The sequence below is a fragment of the Centruroides sculpturatus genome, unplaced genomic scaffold (assembly GCF_000671375.1).
Source record: "Centruroides sculpturatus isolate CEXI.00-Female unplaced genomic scaffold, Cexi_2.0 scaffold1430, whole genome shotgun sequence".
NCBI classification, from domain to species: Eukaryota; Metazoa; Arthropoda; class Arachnida; order Scorpiones; family Buthidae; genus Centruroides; species Centruroides sculpturatus.
Genome location: NW_019385757.1, coordinates 28,559 through 40,494, shown reverse-complemented (window position 1 = coordinate 40,494; position 11,936 = coordinate 28,559). Strand labels below are relative to the sequence as shown.

Below are 11,936 nucleotides of genomic sequence, written 5' to 3'. Positions count from 1 at the left end.
ATGTTTATGAGAGCGCAAACATTTTCCATTTTAATAAAAATATACGCGTTTATTTATTTTAAATATCTGTTTTTACATTTCACTGTTTATTTATAGAAAAAGTTACTGTTCCTATTGTTATGTTTCTACTAATATTGAAATATTGTTTTGTTCATACGAGTTGGGAGGGTAAACGAATGTTGAAGCAGCTTTAAAAGTCACACGAATGAAAAACTTTAAGAATCCTATAATAAATATAAAGAAATAATGCTTTGTATATGCTTAAATAACACTTTAGAAGCATCTTAAATTTTATTTTAAATTTGTTTAGAAATGTGAAAGGAGTAGATTTTGATCAATAATCTTGAATTTAATGTTCGAGAAACTTATTGCAAGAGCAGATATTCTAGATCTTCTAAAACCTATAAAAGAGAAAAGAATCATGTATCATATACCTCGTATATACCAAATAAACGTATAAGCAAAACTCAAGTGAAGTAAAATATACTTACAACAATGGCAAAATTACTTCTAGATGTGTTCATATTCGAAAGAGGATACCAGTTTTTAGCTCTAAGATTATATTTTTCTCCACTATAGTCTAGAATTTTCGTTGAAATCTCCAAAAAAGTAGAGGATACCATTATGACTTGTACAAGAAACTCCACTACGAAAGGTACTCAAGGAGGATATCATAGTCCATTGATTCGTTTCGGGATTGTAAAATTCTGCTGAATTCAAGAAATCTTGACCATTAAAACTACCCACAACATAAACGCAGCCTTCTAACTCTATAGCACATGCATCACTCCTTTTGAAATTTATGGAAGCGACCATCTGTCACTTAAAGAGAGAAACAAAAATGTAAAAATCTATGCTTAATTATGTTTTCTATATTAATTAAGAAAGTAAATATTAGCTTTTCTGAATACATTGGAGCACCTCTATCCATGTTGTCATACAAGTATCAAAGCAATAGCAAGTATTATAGTACTCTGTACCATCGAAACCACCTAAAATGTAGATTCTGTAATCTACAACTGCACATTTGTGGTATGCTCTTGGACCAACTTGATTTTCTGTGGGTAACTGTGAAAATATTAATTTATTTTCAGTATTTTCTAAAAAACAAAATTCACATTTCCATCCGTAATTCTTTCACAGCAATATATAATTATAATTTTATATGGAAATGCTGTTTTCTATTTTCATTTAGAATGAAGATAGAAATTCTTATAAAAAAAATATCTAGCAACCAGTTACTTAACTTTCCTGGCAAAATTTAAAACTGCGTATGGAGCCATCTGTTATGATATTTTATATAACTGATATGTTAAAAACTTTTTATATAATTAATCCCTATAAAATAGGAAAAAAAGCTTAATTTTGAGGGTAGGGATGAGTTTTAGAAAAAAAAAGGTAAATGCTAATAATGAGCGAAATCGTCATTAAATCCGACCCTATTCCAGATATGACGCGGCCGGATGGCCGAGCGGTCAACGTGGCAGCCTATCGCTCTGGGGGACACGGGCTCGAATCCGAATTTCGGGCTCGGACCACCCCGAAAAATTCTCCAGGAATTTTTCGGGGGTGGTCCGTTCGGATATGTTGGGTCCCGTCCCTCACCACCCGGCAGCCCCATTTGTGGGCCTGGCCGAACCCATAATGGGCTTGCAAAAAGAGGCCCTTTTAATGCCCACAGGGCGGAAAGAGTTTAAAAAAAACTCCAGATATATATCTTTCCACCCTCGACCTTTAACCAACAAAATTTAATAGCATCAATCTGCCTAATATACAAACCTCGCAAAGTTTCAGAAATTTTCAACAAAAAGCACAAGAATTATTAAGCTTTATAGTGAACAATGTTCCCTCTAAGCTGCGCGGCCGCGCACTGCTCAAATTGTTGCCGCGCACGAGAATTTATGTGCCGCGCAGACGAGCATGCACACCGATTTGAATTGTTGTTTACTTATTTCTCACTCTGTCTGCAACATGATTATTAAAAAAGTTCCGTGCCCTTGTCCAAAGGGCCTTTCTCTATTGCGGTAGTGTGCTGGATAGGCAAAAAGAAATTAATAGAATATTACATATTGCCAGATCTCTAGGATACAGAGCAGATATGATAACAACATTGATCAGAAATTACAAAATAAACAAAAATAAGGTTCAAAGCGGAGATTTCGACAAAATCACAAAGTTCACTTATGATAGAAAGAAAAAAGCCATCATGAAGGAAATCTCAGCCCGCAAAATGTCCAAGTTAGTTTTCAAGAGAGCTCCTAACCCGTACAAATCATTAAGGAACGACAAAGACAACATGGATAAAGAAAAAAGAGCAGGACAAGATTCCGTATGAAAATCGTGAACTAGACATTAATAAAAATTACATTGGTGTCACTAATAGAAACTTAGGAGTCAGATTAAAAGAACACAAATACAATATCAGCAACGAATCTAACGCCACAATACTATCGCAATTGGCGCAAGTTGAGGGCTCTGTCGTCAAATAGGACGAAGCAAGTATTATTAAACCATTACATTCACCGACATTGGCGATTTGCGCCGAAAAAATTGAAATATATAAGAACAGGTTACATGATGCATGCATTAATTCTAGAGATTCGGAAGGCCTGGAAATACTTAATCAAACGATTAGAGAGCTCTTAATTTAATGCCTTGATTTTAGTATCTTTGCATATTCTTGCATTTTATTCAATTTCATATAATGTATTATTAAATAACGTTTTAATATTTTTAATAAAATGTTTTATTAAATAACAATACTTTATCCTGTTGGTAGTCCACAACCATGAAATTATATGGCTTCATAAAACAGGAAAAAACTTTATAGGATTTGTTAATGAATAATAAATAAATATGATCAATACAAAACCTTCCTCACTTATTTCTAGCCATTTATACATGAGTACGAACGTTTTCAGCCTTCTTAATAGGCTTTTTTCAGGTACAGTACATTGTGTCCGTTAGAGCGTCGGTGGTAGAAGTTTAAACGGTGCCAATGTTTACATAGGTATCGTCTTACTAGTGACGTCATTGTTGGATGATACCGAGGGCAAAAAATTCTTTCTTTTGGTAAAAAAGGGAAGTGTGCAGATAGTCCATGATGGGATAATCGCTCAAGTTGGGAATAAAATTCTAAATTAGTGTGCTTATTTTACAATTTTATTCCCCAACTTGAGCAATTATCCCATCATGGACTATCTGTACACCTCCATTTTTTCCCAAAAGAAAAAATTTTTCACCCTCAGTATCATCTATATCTATCATCAACGATGACATCACTAGTANAACAAACTATTTAAATTTTATTATTTATATATAGCTAAAAATAAATAAATATTTATAGATAATTCTGCTAGATATTTGACAAAAGATAAATTTATCATTTATCTGATAATGAACTTATAGGGATTAGATGCAATATTAAAAAATCCAGCAATGAGTTGAGTAACTTTCCCGGCCAAACTTTAAAATTGTATATGACGACAATTGTGTTTGAGATTTTATTTTTAAAAGTTTTATATTATTATTATAAAATGACGAAAAAACTTAATTTTGAAGAGAGTTGTGAGTGCAAATGAAATAGAAAAATGAAAATGCTAATAATGAGTAAATTCTTCTTTAAGTCCGACCACATACGAGATATGACAAGTGACTCCTTGACTTTTAACCACCAAAATTTAATAGCATCAATCCCCGTAATACACAAACTTCCTGCAAATTTTCAGAATGTTCGACAAAAGGCACAGGAGTTATTAAGCTTTAAAATCGTGTCCCTCACACACATATATTAACATCCATACATACAGAAAAACAACTGAATTTTTTTTTTTTTTTTGCATTTCTCTACTTTTCAAGGTCCCCCGAGTCCAAAAATGTAAAGATCTTGGTTACAGGTAACTTCTTGACAGATCGCCATACTTTTTCTCTATTATATATAACAGAGCCAGAAAAGTAATAAACTTATATTAAAACGAATTTATTGGTACCATAGTCAGGGCCAGTTTTTCGGGTCTCAGACAGAGGCCCGAAAAACTTTCGAATTCAAATTTTGTTATCAAATTTTCTTAGAAATTTGATAACAAAATTTTTTTGTTTTCTGCTATTCTTTGACGAGTATATAACTATATATATTTAATGGTTTGTAAATTATGTTCAACCAAATTATACAATTTTCCAATTAAAAACAATTCCTTTTTAATAAAATTTTAAAGCCCCATTAATAACCTTTCCCTGAGACCCCATAAAACCTTAAATCGGTTCTGCTTGCAATGGCCCTAAGCTACAACGTATGAAAGACTCTTCTCGTCCACCAAATAAGCCTAATGATACATGCAAAACAGCTAGATCTTGTGTTATAGGGCGCACTGCGTAGAAAAGCGACTTTTAATACAGACGGATATGTTTAATGACATATCCTGTTTTAAATGAAAGAAACTATGCCATTTGATTTACTTATCTAGTTGTATTAAAAACACTTTACCAGACAACTGCCATAGACATGCACAAATCCGGTCTTAGCCATAATGGTCTCAAACAGAAATAAGACATATTTAAAGCTGTTTTTATAATGATTATACACTAAATACCTTATAATTGTACTGTATAAACACTGTATTCTGAAGTATATTGTGTAAACACTATGATTATACTGTATAAGTAACATTAGATACTCACAACCAACATCCAGCTATCCATTTTAGTGTCGTTTCGATAAGATTTATAGCGCTTTCGTCACTCCAACCATCAATAACGAACACGATTACATGTGGTAATCTCTGTTTTCTTTCCAGCATCGTCGTATCCAAATCAAATAGGCATCTAATGGCTTCGATGATAAACAAAGCGGCAGTTTGAATCGTTACAAACGTACTTATTTAGTTTGATGTTTTGTGTAAAGTAATTCGGATCCATCAAACACAGGCGCACGTGCGGTATTAGCCTGCTAATATACATCGAACGGCTATTCCATTGTGTTCGATCCAACGCAAAACCATACCACACGAAATCTTTGACGTTCAGTTCTTCGTGACTTACGATGGTTATCACTTCGTCCACGGATAGTGTTAGATACTGCTCTTCTCTAGCGACTTCCGTAAAGTTGATTAATATAAATCTATTAAGGAAGGAGAAAGCATTATTGTGACCACGTAGCACTATAAGAATGCTGTACAAAAAATTAATACACGTACTTGAAAACTTTCTCTTTCATCTCTTTGCAGTGATATGGGTATAATCTGAACAGCTTCCATATGCCGATGCAGTTTCTTTTATCGATGTGATTAAGCAGAAAATCACAGCAATTCTTTAACATTTTGATGACGATAAATTGATCTGCCACCGAAATTAATTGGCACGCGTTGTTCATCAATATATCGTTACATCGCGTATAGGCGAATTGTATTGTGCTGAAGCATCTTGGCCGTTGTATTTGGAATCGTGATTACTTTTCTTGGATTCTTGTTAATCGGACTTGTATATAACGCTTCGAAGTAGGGACTACAGGTAACTAATATTGTTCGATGAATCTGGAATTCCCCACCGTCTTCATTCTTTAAGACAGAATCGCACATTAAACCTTCTCTCATTTTCCATATGTTCTGAGGAGATGAGGTTGGATAGTTCTGCCTTTTGTCATTTTCCTTTGATATCTGTCTCGAATTTGCCATAGACATGACTTTCTTTACCGGCTAAACAGCCAAAAATTTTGAATTAATTCTGATTATTAGAATACAATATTAAATAATAATAAAGTGTATTATTGCTGTGTAAATAAGACAGCATTATTTGTATTTAATGATTCATAATAAATATGAAATTTATTTGATACAGCTACTAAAATAATAAAAATCTGTAACTATATATAGTAATTCTTAAATTTCTGTCTCAAAAATTCAGTAAAATAAAATACCAAAGCAGATATACAATTAATTTTATTTATTAAATGTAATCTATACAGGATGTTTTATGTTTGGCCAAATTCTAGAATGTGAAACCCTCTATAAGTTTGTGAAATCATATGAGGGGGCCATATAATGCAGTAGTCGCCAACATTTCTAACCTGAAAGACCACTAACTTCACAATTTTGAATTCCGCGGACCACTATCATGAATTTTTTTTTTTAAAACGATACAAACATCTATAGAATAATGATCTTAAAAGTTCCATTTTAACTTATTAATATGAAATAAGATACTTTTATCTTTAAATCTGTCCACCCTAGGGTACTTAGAGGGTCTTTTTATAGAAAGCACATTATTGGTTTGGCCACGCCCACGATGTGGAAGCCAGGTGATGAGCGACGGGGCGAAATATCCGTACGGACTACCTCCGAAAAATTTGATTTTTCGGGGATCGGAATCGAACCAGATGGGTCGAAAAATCAAATTTTTCGACCCATCTGGTTCGATTCCGATCCCCAGAAGCGGGAAGCCGACATCTTAACCATCTTCAGTCATCTCGCCGTTCCTCTGTATACTTTCAATAATTACCATTGATCGAGGAAGAGAAAAAACTGCACTCTGCACGTATATTAGATATAGAAGAGCAATTTATTGCTAGATTGGTAAGGATTCTAGTACAAGACAAATAACTAGAACAATGCGCGCTACTAATTCAAGTGTAAGGCACATTCTTCGTGAATACCAATCGTATTCGTGCCATTTGCAGCACTTGCTCCATGAGATTTTCTTGAATAATGTTCTTGTTCGAATCTCCCTTAATATCTCCAAGACAAATGAACTGGTTTGGATAAAATTTAAAATATTTAGTTTCCATGATGAGTACTATGGACGTCTTAAATTTTGATTCACTGAATCGTTTTGGACTTATGCAATCAGCATTTTGTCGCCTAGACTTATAACGAGAGGAGAGAAACAGAGCTTTCGAACAATCTAGAAGTCTGCCTATGTTTAATAGTTCTTTTGAGAGCTGAATGCCTCCTAGGTGCCCTTTTGAAGGTTTTATTTAAAAATATTGATATTTAATAAAATAATAGTTTTTTTAAATTTTAACACACATTATTGGTCAATCAGCTATCACGTAAAATGACGTAGGGCAGGCTGTTACGTGACTATATTTCGCGATTACTTTTAATCTATTAATTAATAGAAGGCTAATGATTTAAAAACAGAATATTTATAAAATAATATCACATTTTATTTTCCCGGCTGTTATGTATGCATAACAAGAGAAAGTATTCGAATCGTGTCAAACTTAATCCTCCGAGTTTTTTTGCAAATCTCCACGTTTTGAGATCACCTGAACCCAAAAAAGTAAAATATGCATAGTAAAAATTCCTGTGATGTGTGTTGGCGTCTGTTTCGTTTAATATCTCAGTATGGGACAGTGGCGTGCCGTCATTAGAAGCGTTGGAAGCGCCGCTTCCCTCGTATTCTCTAAAGAATAAATAAATATTAATTTTAATTATATGAAAATAATCGCACAATATTTTATTATAACCGCATTATGTATCTTATTACAAATTTCTATACTACACGTGGAAAACACAAAAAAAAAAATTGCTATTGTATATTAGAATATTAGTGGCAGAGTGTAATCTCCTGTATTTTCAGATTACGAAAAGCCAGATTTGCGCATGCGCTTTACAGAACACCAACCTCACCCGGTTTAGCCGGTGGAAGCCTACGACCTTGGGNAGCTGGCAAAAGACACGAAAAATCGTCGATTCTTTCGTATTTGAAGCAATTTGGAAATCGAAGCGGAATAGAATTTAACATTAGTAAATAATATAAAATAAATATTGAAAATTATAACGAGATAGTTACGGTTAATAGATATATTATATGTAAATAAATAGATGTTATATGTTTTTATCAAAGCGAGAATTGGCATTTAGAGGGCATATGGAATATATTGGATCTAATAACAGAGGTAATTATAATGAACTTGTTTATTAAGTACGTCAGATGAATAATCTATTAAAAATACATTTAAAGAAAGAATTAACTGATTGCCCCTGGAAGTCGGCTTCTTATAGAAACACAGCTTCCCTATTATCAAATGTCACGGCACGCCCCTGTTATGGGGTAATGAATTATATTCAGTTCATTGGGAATGTCACGTAGATTATAATTAAAAATAATTTAAAAATTTAGTATTTGATATTTTTATCACTAATCAATTCTACATTTAATATTTCAGCATATCATGCAACTCAGTGAATATGGACTGTATTCACAAGTTTTGCAAATGAACAAGCACCAGAAATGTTTGCTTATGAGATACCAAACAAAAGTTCTTTTTTTTACAAACCACCAATCTAGAGTTGTGGATTAGAGACTATTAGACGGACTTCAGTATGAGATACCATCAAATCTTCCAGAATATTCACCACCAGCAGATGTTATTGCAATTGATCCTCCCCTAGAAGTGTAATCCAAATAAAATGCCACTAAATATACCAGAATATAGGCCTGTAGCAGAAATGTCACTATATTTGTTGCAACCACATATATTGCAGAATAACCCAGAATTAGAATTGTCCAAATATGACACAGAAAGAAGTTCTAGAATATGAAATTTTAGTTAAAGAAGCAATCAAAATCCAGACATCTATTCTTCATTTTGAAGTTTTATCAAATTCTACTATTCATTCATGTAATCATTAAATATTTGTTTTCTCTAAACTGCTTACAGATCTCTTCATCAAATACCATCCATATATATATATATACTGTATATATATTTATTTATTTATATATTCTTTCCTGTGGACACTAAGAGGGCCTTTTTTCCCATACTCATCATGAGTGACCAGGCATACAATGGGGTAGCTGAGTGGTGAGAGGCAGACCTGACACATCCAGAAGACATTACCCATTAAAATCTTCTGGGATTCTCTACCAAAATTTCATCTCAGGTCCTCCAAGGACCTGAGATTGAATTTGGCAAGCATTTAAATTACATCATCATAAAGATTTTTCTTAAATATAAATTATACTTAAATAATACTCTTACATAATTATAATTGAACAAGTTAAAGATTTTAATCTTAAACTGTAATTAGATCTCTGATAGAGAACATTGGTTCTATGCTGTAATAGGAAAAAACTAAATACAGTAATTGGACATTAACCGTTTGTTCACATGTATCATAAGATATATTCTCCAACTTGACAAATTAGCAAACATTTATGACAAAACAATTATATAAATGATTGATAATAAATTAATATGAGAGAAAATAGTCATGTACCTTAATCCAATGTAAATGACTTAAAATATTCATGAATTAAATATTCCATCTTTTCTATATTACTAATATTGATTATTTTATTCATTTCCATCTCTTTTGAAGTTTTGATTTTTTCAACTCTCTTTTTTTCTTGTTTTATATCATTTTGTATTCTTAAATACAGCTAACTCAACTACAGTTTTTACTTTCTGCCTAAAAGTTTTATTTTCATATTCTCTCTTACTTAGAATAAAAATGTATTTTAAAATGAAAATAACATCATTGTACTTTTTGTTGAATAAAATCATTACATTGAAAAATATTTTGTTAATCATATAAAATAGCATTTTGTAATTAAAAAACTATAAAAAATTTTTTATATACTTTTATTGTTTGTTTCTACATTACATTAACACACAACAGAATTTAATACAATTATATACATTTTCTTCATTGTTCCCTTTCAGATGCCTGAAATGAAAAATTATTATAAGAAATGATAGTAATTTTAATAAATATCTTAAAATTTAAAAAATTGAATAAATTATTTTTCTAGACTGTTTCTATAAATCAACATCCATGAAAGCCAAGAATCCAGCAAAAAACTTCACTTATGCAAAAATTTTTGCTGGATTCTTGGCTTTTGTGTATGTTGGTTTAGTATAATTTAACCAGCATTCTGTTGTTGTCTATTATGTTTCTGCAGCTTATTTATTTCCTTTTTACATTTTAGTATGACATATTTAGTTTTATATTAAACCAAATATCAATTTGCCAAGCTTATCAGTTACATTTGGGCTCATATAAGCATATAGGTTGTCTTGCTGACTGTTTTATCTTACTTGTTAGTCTACAGCTCACTATAGTTATTTCAAACATTGCCATTTAACTTTTATTTTTATACTGTTCCTAAGCTCTTTAACAGTTTAATAGGATTATTATAATCATTTTAAGCACTAGGGGATGAAAAGTGAATTTTTTTTAGAAATATCAACAACATGTTTTTATATTTTGTTCAGACATCAACTTAAATATTTACATCAAGAAATTTACAGATAATGTCTAAGTTTATGTTTATCGAAATTGTAGATACTGACTAAATAGTTGACAGTGTTGAACACTGGAAATTTTTGTATTCAGATACCTGAGATAATTTGGATAATGGGTATTTTATATCCAAAAGTTAGGCAGTGTTTCTGACTATTAAGAATTCATATTAGTTTATTGACATTAAAAGCAATTAACCATTACACTATATAAAAATTAGTGAAATCCCGAGTGAGTATGATTTACATGAGAGCTAAATTCCAGAGAGCATGAATAAACAATTCATTCAATAGAGAAACACATTGAAATTCCAAGGGATTCATTCCTTAAACAGGTAAATACAGGAGCCACTAAAGTTCAATTTAAGAACTTTAGTTCAATTTAAGAAAGTTCAATTTAAGAACTTTCAAACTTATATACAATTTGACCGTACCTCTAAAATTTAAATTTTGCATGGATTCTGAAATTCTCTTAACGTTCATGAGGTGGCACTAAAATCAGTCTTTGACCAGTGGTAAATAAATTTTTAATAAATAATTAATGTGGGCTTATTTCTATTGCACATTGCCATTTTTCATTTTTTCACAAATTCTGATGATCCATCACTGCTCATTAGGTGGCATTGAAGTTCGTGATGTTGGATAAATAGCATTTATTGTTGTTATTTGCAATTTTTTTTTAAACTTTTATGATTATTGCTTCAAATGTTCAAGTAAATCTAACAGTAGAGATAAATGCAAGAAGTGTTACTATTACCATGGAAACTAAACTTGTGTTTATAAAACTAACAAGGAGACCTATGGCTTTGGGGAAACGGATTTTGATCATCATTGGTGTAGAGGTAGTACACCGTGTGAGTGTACTACTGTAAAATACTAAAGTGCGCACCACTCAAATATAATCGAGAAAAGCGAACTTAAAGTTTTCTTTAGCACTTTATATATAAGTTACACGTACTTCCACTTGAGCATGCTGTGGTGTGAGTGGTAACGTTCCTGACTCGTACGCTTGTGTGCTCGGGTTTGATTCTCTTGTTGTGTATACTCCCCCTTTTTTTTTTATTCATAAATACTTATAATGTATTTATTTATTTACTCATTCATTTATTTCTTATACTTTATGAATTTTTATGGATTGCTGATGGTGTGAATGGCAAAAAGATGGACTAAAAGCAAGGTTTTACCTTCGCAAAAAAGTTGTATTTATATTTTTGTAAATTTATTAAATGTTTAAGCATGCATTGACGAAGATTTGCTGTAATAAATGTGCTTTGTATGTATTGTTAGAGGCATGTTGGATTATAGGGGGTACCAGATTAGACAGGGATTGCATTACTGCAGGTCTACTGTATTATCTATAAATGGACATGTATGTTCCTATATTTCACTTTTCCACCAAAACTACACATCACACGTGAATGGTGTTTGTATGTGGTGGTAGCCCCAAGTCTCCATTCGTGCATAGGGGTGGTTGCGTCTCGATAGCTATAAGGGTGCGGGAGATATGAGGCTGAAAGTGGTTGAAAGTGGCTTTCTATTTCGAATGTTTTGTTCAAATTTGTTCAAATTAAATTCAAACATAAAATTCGAATATTGGTTCGATTATAGAACAATTGTAAACGTTCCAGAAACGTTGAAAATAATTCATTTGACTAAACGTAAAAATTCTCTAATTAGTCTGGAAACGGGGGAC

General features: G+C 32.0%; 1 pseudogene; it reads right to left on the bottom strand.

Annotated features, from left to right (window-relative positions):
• Nucleotides 1–259: 259 nt before the first annotated feature.
• LOC111641825 lies at nucleotides 260–5,712 on the bottom strand (annotated as a pseudogene).
• Between the last annotated feature and the right edge of the window lie 6,224 nt (nucleotides 5,713–11,936).